Source organism: Manis pentadactyla, chromosome 11, assembly GCF_030020395.1.
Source record: "Manis pentadactyla isolate mManPen7 chromosome 11, mManPen7.hap1, whole genome shotgun sequence".
NCBI lineage: Eukaryota > Metazoa > Chordata > Mammalia > Pholidota > Manidae > Manis > Manis pentadactyla.
The window spans coordinates 116,705,088-116,718,642 of NC_080029.1; the positions used below are offsets into that span (position 1 = coordinate 116,705,088).

A 13,555-nucleotide genomic window follows, 5' to 3' on the forward strand; every position below is an offset into this window, starting at 1 on the left:
TCCTTCTTGGAAAGTTAACCTGTCAAATCTAATTAAGAAAGAAGAAACCGCAAGAGAACTTAGAACAAAAGGAATTTAATACAGGGAATTGGTCACAAAGGTGATACGAATGCTGAGATAGAGACTAGGGGAAATTAAATAGCTGAAAGGTTAGCAAAAGAAGGCACTTGCACTGTGAGGTATAAGGAGAAAGGGAAAAGGCCCTGTGACCACAGCCTAGGCCTGGAGTCACTGGCAGGAGCTCTAGCGTCATTGCAGACGTTTTCCACGGGAGCTAGAACCACAGATGAAATCCAGCTATTTCCAGAGATGCCACCTGAGGTGAAGAGGGCTTGGGGGGAAACACTGTGGATTCTCCCTTCCTCCCTCCCAATAGTCTCCTTCCAGGGCCTCCCACTGGCCAAACCCATCCAGGGGCCTAGGAAATGGAGCGTTCAGGGATCAGCCTGGGGATGCAGAGCAGGGCAGCGGAAGAGGATCTGGCTGGAATGGATCTGATGGAAGCAGACCCTCTTTTACTATTCCGCATTCATTTTTACCCTTCCACCTTTATTTAACAACTTCAAACCCGAAGCACCGCTCTTTTACAAATGCTTTCTCCTTCCCTTTAATAAGAGGAGTTGCAGATCCCATCAATTATCATATTCATATCAGATCCAAGATCTCCAGGTGAATTTCCCCATCTAATTGGATGTGTCTTCTCACGGTCTAGTGAATTCATTGTGAAATTAAGCACCAACAGCATTCCTCATGTAGAATACCAGAGGAAGAGGAAGAGTATCACCAGTTAGTATATACATAAAAATATGTACAGAGCTTCCGTTCTCATTTCTATACTTGGTCACAAGGCCATCAATATTTTATCACCGATAAAATACTTGGTAGATGGATTGGAATGCCACATCTACTACAGAATATATAGCCTCTGAAATCCAAAGAAGTTCAGGAATAATTCAGTAAAACACATTAATTTTATAAATACTAATGTCTGCCATATATCAGTCACTCTGGAGATACAGGAAAAAATGAAAAGTGGGTTCATCCTTTGAAGAATTTCATCTAGTCAATTGCATGGCAATATGAGCCATGACTATGGCTCTGTGTGGACAGGGCCCGATTACATTTATGTATGAAGCACTGTAAGCATGCAAGGGGAAAGTAATCATTCCTCCCCTTGCAGGCTGAATAGGAGAAGGAGGGGATACCTACCTGGTTGTGTTAAACTGTGAGCTGATCAGCTCAATGAACAACAAAGTATTTTATCCAGGCCAAACACAAAAGGTGTTCATATGTCATGACTCTCACATTTAAACTATTTCTAAGTATGTAATTTACCTATCAGATAAATTTGTTTTCTATGTTTGGATCCTGCAAAAAATGCAACAGAATGAACTTCTGTTTCCCCTTTGTAAGGAGATTTTAAAAACAATTCTTTTTTATTTAAAAAATAAAAAAAAAAGAGAAGAGAATTTCCCATTGCTCTTCAGAACAGCAATATAATCCTCACCATTGTCATGCAGGGCCTGGCATTGAACACTTAATAACTGAACTAGAGACTTAGTTGAACTTTACGCTCAATTATAAATTATGTGTTAAATGGGTGTTCCATTATTGGACATATGGCACCCAATTTTGAGGTTTGAACACAGCCTTTCTTTTGTCTCTTATTGATGAAATAGATGCAAGATATTCAGCACCCTTGCATTAATTCTCAGTCACTATTTCTAATGTGTTTTTATTTCTTGGAAATAGTCAGGAAATATTTCGTAACTTGGAGCAACAATCTGTGTCCGACGTCTTGTATTCACTTAAGTCAAATGCAATCAAGATTGAATAATTTATATTTTCCTATTGACAGCAAAGATTATTTTGAACTCTCTTTACAAAAAAGGAATTTCTCTGATGCCTCTTCTCTAAACACACACACCTACATAGAGCTATTTAAACGTGTTACCTTATACTGCCATAGCTAATATCTTAAGACTTAGTGTATACTTGAGGTGATATGATAGCTTACAATAGTGTGTGTACATAATATCTCCAATAGTCTTCTTGATAAATCCAAGTCTTGTCAGCTGACTCTTTGTGTCAGACCTGATTATCTGATGATTGCTGTTTTCAACCTTGTAAACTGGCAGGAGATACGTCAGGTTTGCCCTTTTTTGTTGTTCAATTGTGCTTGCTTTATTAGTGTTATCTTTGATCCAAGGTCCCTTTGAAGGTTCAATTTTACAGCATTTTGGGAAGATTACTTAAATGCAAAAGAAGGTAATATAGCCTGCAAATCCATGTAACCCAATGCCCATAAACCTCAGGGCATCACTGTGAGCTGGAAGACGGGACACTCTCAAGGGTGCAGCGCTCCAAGTTGTGGAGCCACCTCGTGCCTCTCAGCGACCTGGGCTTCCTCTGGACAACACGTGGCCATCGTACGTGAGGTCAGAGTACGAGTGTCAATCTGATTATTACAAATCATGCATCCATAAAAATCCATTCAAACTGCAAGCTAAACCAATGGATTTTAATGTAACAGCATACAAAATGTGTACTGATACGGTTTCAGATTCTACATTACAACTCACCTAAAAAACTGGTCACAATGATCTGAAAAGGTTATTGAAATATTCTTCCCTTTTCTAATTATAAATCTATATGGAATCAGGTTATTGTCATATACTTCTACCAAATAACATATCACAGCAAATTAATTGGAGAAGCAGATAGAAGGATCTGGGTGTTTCCTTTAGGCCAGCTTTAAGAAGATTTGAAAAAATTAAAGTAATGGTTCAGTTTTCTCACCAAATTTTTTAATTTTTGAAAATACAGTTATGTTTCATAACATAGTTTGTTAATGTTATTATGCAGTGGGTTATTATTGTTATTTTAAGGCAAACTAAGAAATATTTTTAAATTCTAAAATTTAACTTCTAACATGGTATCAGTGGATATAACTTTCATAAACAAAAGCTCTCAGAATCCTCAATAATTCTAAAACATCAAAAAGTGGAGAAAATGTACCATGGTAACACCAACAGCATGGATACATTTTATTAACATAACAGGGAGTAAAAATACATTTTGTAACACTATTATGATTTCTGTTTAAAAATTCACAGAATGATGTCAGCATCATGGCTGAATAAGACGTCCCTCATTTGTGTCCCCTCCCCCAACAACAATTTGGCATCCATCCATGGTGAGAAGTGCTTTGTGGGAGCTGTGGGACCCAGCGACATACACAAGGGACCTGGGAGACGTCTCGCCCACCTGCATACCTAGGCACACAGACCTTGGTCCCGGCTGTGGATCCTGTGGTGGCTGTGAACTGGCTCCAGCCCTTCTCTGCCATGGTTTAGGAGCCCCTGGGAAACACTGTCTTATCAAGCAAATCACCCACAGATGAGAAGGCCTTTGCGGAAGTTCAGGTTTCCCGTGAAGAAGCTCGAGTACACCGTTGGAGCAAAACACATGAGTTTGGATGCATTGGAGAGGGCAAGAGGAATTGTCCAACTTTACTGCATCACCCCTGCCCCTAAGGTGGCACGGCTTAGGGCCCAGAGAGGTCTCCTCCACCTGTGATTTCTCTGGGAATGTGACTGGGCCTCTGCAGCTGTGCGGGGTGCTCCCAAAGAGGTTGGCTTCTCTTAGCACATGCAGAGTACTGAATCATGAGCTTCATGAATGGAGCTGCAAGAGGCTGGGAGAGTGGCAGGTAGACTCCCAGATCCTACTAACTATGCTGTGGACTCCATCAGGTAGCCTGTCCATGAGCCACTGGAGTCACCTTGACCATGGATTTCCCAACTGGTCCGTGGCACCCACAGTGCTGTGTGCATCTGACCCACACACCCATCCACCACGGCCAGCTCCCTGTGTGCTCCTGGTGGTGGCGGTGAGAGCGAGCTTTGGCAGATGGCTAGCGAGAACATGCGGAAAGCCGTCCCCAGTCCGTGCACAAGGGAGGGATCACAAACGTGAGCTTGAGCACCACCTTTGGGAAAACAAAAGGGAGTCTTTCAGCGTTCAGCCTGGTGATTTCAGTATAAAGAGAAAGCATACAGGCTTAAGCATTCTGCCACAAAATGGAGCAAGAAGCTTGGAGCACGTGTACCGACAGACGTTCTGAAAAAGCCTCAGAAGCTCTATCAGGGCAGGTGGAAGGTGTTTCTCTCCCAAAAGCAAGATAGTAAAGACGAGTTAGTGACTGATTCGATCCTTCAAATGTGAAGACAGCAACACCCAAGGAACACGAAAACTCAAGGGAATAGGACACTGCCAAGGAGTCACAGTACTCTTCCAAAACCACTCCCAAAGGCAGAGAGATCTGCAGCTTACCTGATAAAGAATTCAAAATAACTGTTCTAAAGAAATTCAGTGAATTACAAGAAAACACAGAAAGACAATTAAATCAGTAAAACAATATATGAGAAAAATGAGAGTTTAACAAAAAGATAGAGATCATAAAAAAAGAACAAAACAAATTCTGTTTTACATGAATGAAGTGAATAATGCAAAAGAGAGTAGATCTTAAATGTTCTCACCACAAGAAAGAAATGGCAATTATGTGACAGAATGGAGGTGTTGACTAATGCAGCGGCTGCTGTGGTAATCATCTCACAGTATGTTAGCGCATCAGACCAACACCTCCTGCACCTTAAACTTACAGTGTTGTATCTCAGTTACAGTTCAATAAAGCTGGGGGGAAAATGGTCAACTGGAAAGACTGATTAAAAGTGATTGCGTGTCAGGAAAAGGGGATTGAAGAGGAGCTGAAGGAGGAGGTGAGCAACTGAAATACAAGAGGGGCTTTGCAAGAACATTTTGAAGAGTGGGTCATGAATTGAGGAGAGGAATTACCTCAATTTTATATAGCTAAGGTTTAAAAACAAACATTTTTTTTAAAGATACACTTGTAATGTGGCCCAAGCAGGCCTAAGAGATCTTATTGAACCAAGATTCCCATTAGATAAGGGGCTACAAGTTTCCTTCTGTTATATTTTTATATGAGTCATATTCTGGTGGAAAGGAAATTTCAATTCTCTTAAAATACCTTCTTTATCTCCTTGTTGGAATGAAGTTCTCTTAACCGAACACAAATCTCTCTCATTTCTCAAATGGAGATATTTAAAATGTAAGTAACCTTGAGAGAAGTAGCCCACAAATTAAATTTACAATAAGGAGTAAATGACTGGTATTGGATTTCCTTGCTAAGGATGTGTTTAATGGGAGGACAAATGAGCAGGATTTAAAATTCCTTGATTGTGTAGGGGAATGGGGGTAATGGAAAAGAGAAGGGGTGCATTACAATGTGAAAGACAGATGAAGTCCCTTGAAATTTTCATTAAAATTCATGCTTGCAACAAATTGTATTTTGGGGTTGAAACAAGAAAAAGTGTTCACCATGTGTTTGTGGCAGTTTAGTTCTTCTGAGTTCAAGGTATATGATAGATTAATTTTTACCTGTCTAATATTTGCTCCGGTTAACAACTAAGTAAATATAATTTTACTCTCTGCTTTATGTGATAGACTTAAAAATGTGAAGGGATTATAAGTATACGGTTGAGGACAGTGGTTACCTGGGGTGGGGAGGAGGAGGGGCGGATAGGGGAGCTACAGACAGGTAACAACTATGTTTTTAGAAGTTCTAGCAGCTGCAGGAAGGAAGGAGTAAATGCAATGAAAGAAGGCCGTGGGTGGATAGACGGTATTGTTGCACTATGAACTAAGTATTACCACTAATTCTGTGTATTTGAAATTCAACAGAAAAAGAAAAAAAAATGAATTTAGGGTCTAGTAAGGTAGGTGAAATCTGAGGAGCGAGACCTGTTAGCAGCATCTACGTCTACATTGCTTGCAAGTAGAGGTGGCAGATTTGTGATGTTGGACAACGATGTTCTTCAGTAGCTCTCCTAAATCGGTGAATCAGATTTTGCTGTGTCCCCTGGAAGGGGTAAAGTGAGGCAGCTCTCCGTCTATCCTCAGTGAGACAGTCCTTGAGACTGGGTCATCAGAAGCATGCTCTGTAAGGGGGTGAGCCAGGGTCCCCAAAGTGTCAGCCCCTTGGAGACCATTGCAGGGGTACAGCCGAGAGGAGGCTGAGAGTAGATGTTGAATGTTCTCATCACAAAAAAGAAATGGGCCTTCTTCATGGGGTGGCCTTCATGGGGATGGAGGTAGTGTGTTCTCATGAGGGGCTGGTGAATTCCAGGAGGGCCGTCCTCCCATGTTGGGCCCTCCTCAGAGATGTTTATTACTATACAGGAGAGGCCAGAGTGCCTGGAGGGAGAGGCGCCCACCTCAGGTGTCAGGAACTTACCTGGGAACCTGTCCCTCCTACGTGTGGCGGTTGCTGCATGGAGGGATGATCAGGACCACAGCTTCTGGCTCTGTAGATGGCGGAGAGCGAGTGGTGGCTTCTCCAGTTGGGGGTAGGGGGGCTGAGGGGTGTCAGGCAGTAGATCAGAAGCATCCAGCCACTCACTGGGAGAGCCCCCTCCAACATGAGCCTGACAGGGGGCCTTCTCTGATCTGTTACCCTTCATTTTCTTCACCCTGCGGCAGCACCAGCCTCATGTGGTTGGGCCCTTCAATAGATTCAATTTAGTCCACTGACCTGCTATGTTCTTTTTCATTCCTGTTTATTTTCATATATTGAAGTGCTTATGAATAGGTAATACACTGGCATTGTCTTTAATGCAAAAGTAATAAAAGGTTATATGTAGTGGAAACTCAACCCTTCCATCCTTGTCAGTTCTACTACTCTTCAGAAGCAACTATTTTTGCCACATCCTTGTGAATATCTCAGAGATTTTATATATGTATGTGTATGTGTATCTATACACCAAAGATATATTCCCTTTTCTTTGCACACTAACGGTAAAACACCATGTACACAGTCTTGTACTATTTCACATATCTCAGAGATGTTTTCATTTTAGTACATCAAGAGCTTTGTTATTATTTTTAACAATCACATGATTTTTCCCCTGTATGCAAGTATCATAACTTGTTTAACCAATCATCTATCGATGGATGTTTAGATGGCTTCTGATCTTCTGGTATTACAAATAATGTTGCATAAAATAACCTGGTACAATATAATTTCCATGTTTCATATCTATAGTTTTATTGTTTTTATAAAGCTTATAGTTTTTCTCCCTTTTTGCATGGCTTCTGGATTTTTGTCATGGAAAGGGATTCCTCACTTCCCATACCAAAGTTTTTTCTCCCTTATTTTGTTCTAATACTTTTTGACTTCTTGCATTTTTTTTTATTTTGGTATCATTAATCTACAATTACATGAAGAACATTATGTTTACTAGGCTCCCCCCTTCACCAAGTCCCCCCCCACATACCCCTTCACAGTCACTGCCCATCAGCATAGTAAGATGCTGTAGAATCACTGCTTGTCTTCTCTGTGTTGCACAGCCCTCCCCGTGCCCCCCCCCCACATTATACATGCTAATCGTAAGGCCCTCTTTCTTTCCCGCCCTTATCCCTCCCTTCCCACCCATCCTCCCCAGTCCCTTTCCCTTTGGTAACTGTTGGTCCATTCTTGGGTTCTGTGATTCTGCTGCTGTTTTGTTCCTTCAGTTTTCCTTTGTTCTTATACTCCACAGATGAGTGAAATCATTTGGTATTTGTCTTTTTCCACCTGGCTTATTTCACTGAGCATAATACCCTCCAGATCCACCCATGTTGTTGCAAATGGTAGGATTTGTTTTTTTCTTATGGCTGCATAATATTCCATTGTGTATATGTACCACATCTTCTTTATCCATTCATCTACTGATGAACATTTAGGTTGCTTCCATATCTTGGCTATTGTCAACAGTGCAGCAATAAACATAGGGGTGCATCTGTCTTTTTCAAACTGGAGTGCTGCATTTTAGGGTAAATTCCTAGGAGTGGGATTCCTGTGTCAAATGGTATTTCTATTTTGAGCATTCTGAGGAACCTCCATATTGCTTTCCACAATGGTTGAGCTAGCTTACATTCCCACCAGCAGTGTAGGAGGGTTCCCCTTTCTCCACATCCTCGCCAACATTTGTTGTTGTTTGTCTTTTGGATGGTGGCCATCCTTACTGGTGTGAGGTGATATCTCATTGTGGTTTTAATTTGCATTTCTCTGATGACAAGCGATGTGGAGCATCTTTTCATGTGTCTGTTGGCCATCTGAATTTCTTGACTTCTTGCATTTTTTACACATAAATTTTGATCCATTTGTCATTTGTCCTTATGTAAGTTGTACGACATGGGCTTTAACTTTAATTTTCCCAGATGGTTACCCAGATGTTGCAATACTATTTATTAAATGATCCATCCTTTCCCCACTGATTAAAACTATCACCTTTATTACCACATTTTTCTTTGTATTTAGATTTATTTATGAGTTTTATTATTTTCCATTGGTTTCAGTACCATATTTATTATTATTATAGTTTTGTTTTAATATCTGATAGGGCTGTTGGCTTCTCATTATTCTTATCAGAATTCCTCTGAATATTATTGCTTGCTTGTTGTCTTGCTATTAAAATTTAGAACCAGCCTATCTAGATATAAATATACAGACTGAAAAACCCCCAAAATCAAACACACACGCGCGCACACACACACACAATATGTTAACTAAGGAAAATTGACAGCTTTGACATACTGATTGATGCTTCTCATGCATATGGTAAACTTCCATTTGTTCAGGTATTTTCTTGTGTCTGTGTCCCACAAGGGTAATTTAAAGTTCTCACATCACAGATCTTGACCTGGAGTTCAAGTCTGCCATTGGGGCCAGTGCTGACCCAGTGAGAAGGCTCCAGACTGTGTCAACCACCTATGGGACCACCAGTGATACTCATCACTTAAAAAAAATCAACTTTATTGATTATATAGATCAATATACACACGATAAACTGTATCCTAGTCATAAATTTTTTCTAAAAAAAATTGTCAATAAACTTTGTTCAGAAAAACACAGCACATTGACACTAAAAAGGAGTGTGCCGAAGTTTCCCTAAGCCCATGTCCACAGTTTAATCAGGTACTGCTTGGTGCAGTCACTGTTGCATTTGCCTCCCTCTGGTCCCAAACAGGTCATCTTCAATTCTTTTTTGGGGTCTGGGGCCCCGAAGCACCACGGGATGTTGGAGCTGTAAGAAGCCTCTTGGAGTCTGATGAGTCCAGTGGACCGGTTCCATGCTGTGGAGGGGAAAGCACGCTGCATTAAGGCAAAGCAGACCACAGCATCCTCATCTTAGCCCATCCGGTATCCAGCTGATTGGCCAAGACTTTCAGTTTTTTTGAGACTCAATTTCCACCACTGTGACAGATGGAGAAGTAATACCGACTTGGTCTACCTCTAGGATCACTATGAGGATTGAATGAGATAGAGGGTGTGAAAGGCATCAGCAGAGTCAAAAGGTAATGAAACACAAAGGATTATTATTAAACAGATAAGGAAAATGAAAGACATATGGAAGTTCCCTGCACCCAGTCATTTTCTTTTTATTTGGTGGCACCAATCAAAAGATTGTTGCATATATCATGCAACAAACTAGAGAACTTACCCTCCCACCAAGCATTGGGTAAAGGTCACAAACAATAAAAGATATGGCTATCCTTGCTCTAAAGAAACTCATCATCCAGTGGGGTAATATATTTCTTTTCCAAAAATAAAATAGACTCTTGGGTGCTGGTTACATGGGAATGTTCACTTTGTGAAAAGCCATTGAGCTGTACGATGATAATTTGTATCTCTTCTTTATGTATGTTAGGTTCATTTCAACACAGAGTTTACAGAAAAGTATATTGGATTTATTTTAACTTTGTAAGATCCATTCACAGATTTGAATGTAGCATAGCATCTTATCATATGTTGCACTACAGTTTATTTACTCATTGCACTAGTGATGGGTTTTTGGGTCGTTTCTAGTGTGGGGCGATTATGAACAATGCTGCTGAGAATTCCCTTGTATGTGTCTCTGGCAGTGCAGTTCGCTCTGGTAAGGGAAGAGCTGAATCACTGGTTATAGGTGTCTTCAGATTTACTAGGTGGTGCTAAAGTGATTTGGAAGTGGTTGTCCCAATTCTCGTTACCAGCAATGATGAGATTATTCCAATCAGTGTTGGAAGACATTAAGGTTTTTGGCAGTCTGACCAGTGTTTTGTGTCATCTTGTAGTTTTACTTCGTATTTTTGTGATGTTGAACTTTTTGATATGTTTATTGACCTTTTGGATTTCTTCCTTTGAGACATGCTTCCTAAGAATTTGCCCATTTCTCTACTGGGGTTTCCTTGTATTGATTTGGATTGGGGATTACTTAAGAATTCTGTAAGTGTAAATGGACAGATCTCAAGGGACATCCTAATATGATCCAATGGGAAGTTATAGCTTTGACATCTCTGAAGTCACCAGCTATGTCAATATGTCATTGGGAAGAATGGATTCTCCATTATGTTTTTAGTATTGATTTCTATCTTAATTACATCATACCTAATCCTTTGAAATTACTGAGATTTGATTTATGGCCTACTGTACAGTCAGCTTGTGTAAATGTTACAGGTGTGATGTGAAGCGTGTATTTCTGCAGATGACTATTGTAGGTCTACACATGTGTATAATGTCAAGTGTGGTATTTGTGCTTTTTAAATCTGTATCCCTTATTGATTCTTTTTCTGCTTGTCCTATTAATTACTGAGATGAGTATATTAAATATTCCCTTGTAATTACAGATTTGGCTGCTTATCCTTCTAAGTCTGTCCACTTTTGCTTTACATATTACAAGTCTATGTTATTAAATCAGCTCGCCAGCACAGGATACAGGAAACCTCTACATCTGCCTGATAAAATGTGTTCGCGGCCCAGGCATCACGAAGCTTTTCCTTTCTTTTTTTATAATCCTGTTTATCTCACTTTCCAAAAGGAAGGCATCTCACTCTCCTATTTCATTCCTCACTATGCTGTTTCACCTCTGGAGCACCACACAGAGGGTACTCTGGAATATTAATTGCTGGTATTAATCAAGAAACCATAAACTGAAGGCAAGGTTTTGTGTTTTTCATTGCTTAGACATATATGTGTTGAAGGGCACAGAATAACATTAGATCATTATGGGACTTTTTGACATATAACTCAAGAATATTAAAAAAGTTGAATGACATTGCATGACAAGAGTCCTTCCAATTCTACTCAGTGATATGTGTAAACATGTTTCTAGTTGTTTATAGGAATACATATATTATATATTATATATATAAGAATGGAAACAGGAATAGAATTTATGCTGACCTCTAATTCTAATAATAAGTATGATTTATCATGGATATATAAACTAACAACAACAAAAAAGCCTCAGCCATTTCACTAATACATATGTAATTTAAATATATTTAATGTAACTTAAAATCTTACATTTAAGAAATGCAAAAATGTATAATTAAGATGATTTGGCTAATTTTATATCAGTAATAATTGCAATGAAAGGCAATATAGAATTTTTTGAGCAGTTAGAACTTAATAGTCACATGAAATTGAAAAATTAAAATCAATTTCCCATATTTTAATTGCAGATATGGATGATAAGGTAATCAATTAAAATAAAAACCTTTGAAACATAAAGATATATTTTTATGTAAAATTCTGAGGTCAAGGGGAAGAAAGAATGATATAAAATGTTTCTTAAAACTAGTTAGTCCATGTTCACGTATGTTTTAAGTGAATGAACTGGGACTTAAATTTTTTTTTTTGTATTCTTTCCCACTGTGTACATCTAAAAGAACGATGTCAATGTTTTCCTTAAAAATGTTAATTTTTGTGATGTGCAAGAAATAACACGATAAAAAATTCTGAGGTCAACTTTAAAAACGTAGAATTCCAGTGAAATAAGCCAGTCAGAGAAAGACAAGTATCAAATAATTTCACTTACCTGTGGAGTATTAGAACAAAGAAAAAACTGAACAAACAAAACAGCAGCAGACTCACAGAACCCAAGAATGGACTAACAGTTGCCAAAGGGAAAGGGATTGGGGAGGATGGGTGGGAAGGGAGGGAGAAGGGGGAAAAAGGGGCATTACAATTAGCACACACAATGTGGCGGGGTACGGGAAAGGCAGTATATACAGAGAAGACAAGTAATGATTCTATAGCATCTTACTATGCTGATGGACAGTGACTGTAATGGGGTATGTGGGGGGGACTTGATAATGGGGGGAGTCTAGTAACCATAAAGTTGTTCAAGTATTTGTACTTAATGATATAAAAACAAAAATGTAGAATTCTTTTAGGGTATATGCCCCTAGAACCATCTGTGCTGGCCTAGTCTGCCTCCCGCCTGAGGGCCTTCAAATGCTGCCAGACACTTGAAGAACTACGAATCTCCTGGGAAGAAGTTTCTTCCTTTGGTTAAGAGTGTTTCGGCATCTCAGCACATTTACTGGGAATTCCCATGTTTGTCTTTACGCCTAGGTACAGGCACATGTAAGCCAGGGCTTTATTGTCCAACAGGAAGGGAGTGGCACCATGTTAACAGTGAGTGCCCAGAGCTGGAGGTGTTTGGAAGAAATGGAATGGTGGACCACGCTCTCTTTTAAGAGCTAAAATCTGATCACCCATCTTACTCCAGCTGCAAAGAATATGGGAGGAAGGAAAGCTGGACAGACAGACATTTTTTTGAAGTGCCTACTGTGTTCAGGTATCTTACTAGCTGCTTTCCTGCATGTTGTTTGATTTCCTTAACAATCCATCTTACAGATAAGGAAATGGGGCCTCAGGGAGATGATAGGCTTGCCAAGTTTACACAGCCTGTCAGTGGTGTGGCTGGGTTTTCATCCCAGGTCTGTCTGATTTGGCGTACATGGCCACAGCATCAGACATGTGTGCCTTCTGGTGAACTAACTTCTCTGTGCTCAAGCTTCTGCATCTGTAAAATGCGACAGTAATAGCTATTTTGCAGGTGGTATTCACAATCTAGGGAGTTTATTTGTGGACATACACAAATCCTTAGCATAGCGCCTGGCTCACAAAAGGACCTGAAGATATGAGAGTTGACTATTTAGGCACAGAGTTGGGTATCCTGCCACAAGGTTTCTCCCAGCAAAGTGATGGCAAGTATTTGGGACATGAACCTTCGGGAGTACAGCTTCCCTTGACGGTGACAAACTGAACGGTGAACTTTGCCTTAAACTTTTGAGACCAAGCAGCTAAGACTAAAGGCTGGACTTTGACTCGGGGTTAGGTAAAAGGGGAAAGGTGCGCTTGCCTCTCAGACCTGTCCTAAGAGATCTGCGGCTCACTCCTGTCCACTGTAACCCCTCTTAACCAGGAATTTCCCACTCTCCGTGTGTTAAAACCAAACAATGAAGCCCATTCAATGTACCGTAGTAGAGGATTCAAGCCTCACTGTTGCATCACCCAGACAGGACAGCAGCCACAAGGGACACCTGCCTCCACTGTTCACTTCCAGATTTTTATATTATCAAGTAGTTTCAGTCCCAGGACCTGTCTTCAGCTTAGATGGTAAGCTTTAACAGACAATGGCAAGCAGAAAGGCTCTACTTAGGT

General features: G+C 40.1%; 1 pseudogene; it reads right to left on the reverse strand.

Annotated features, from left to right (window-relative positions):
* Nucleotides 1–5,808: 5,808 nt before the first annotated feature.
* The window catches only part of LOC118935745 (kinetochore-associated protein NSL1 homolog), a 59,143-nt pseudogene continuing 51,396 nt past the window's right edge, over nt 5,809–13,555 (reverse strand).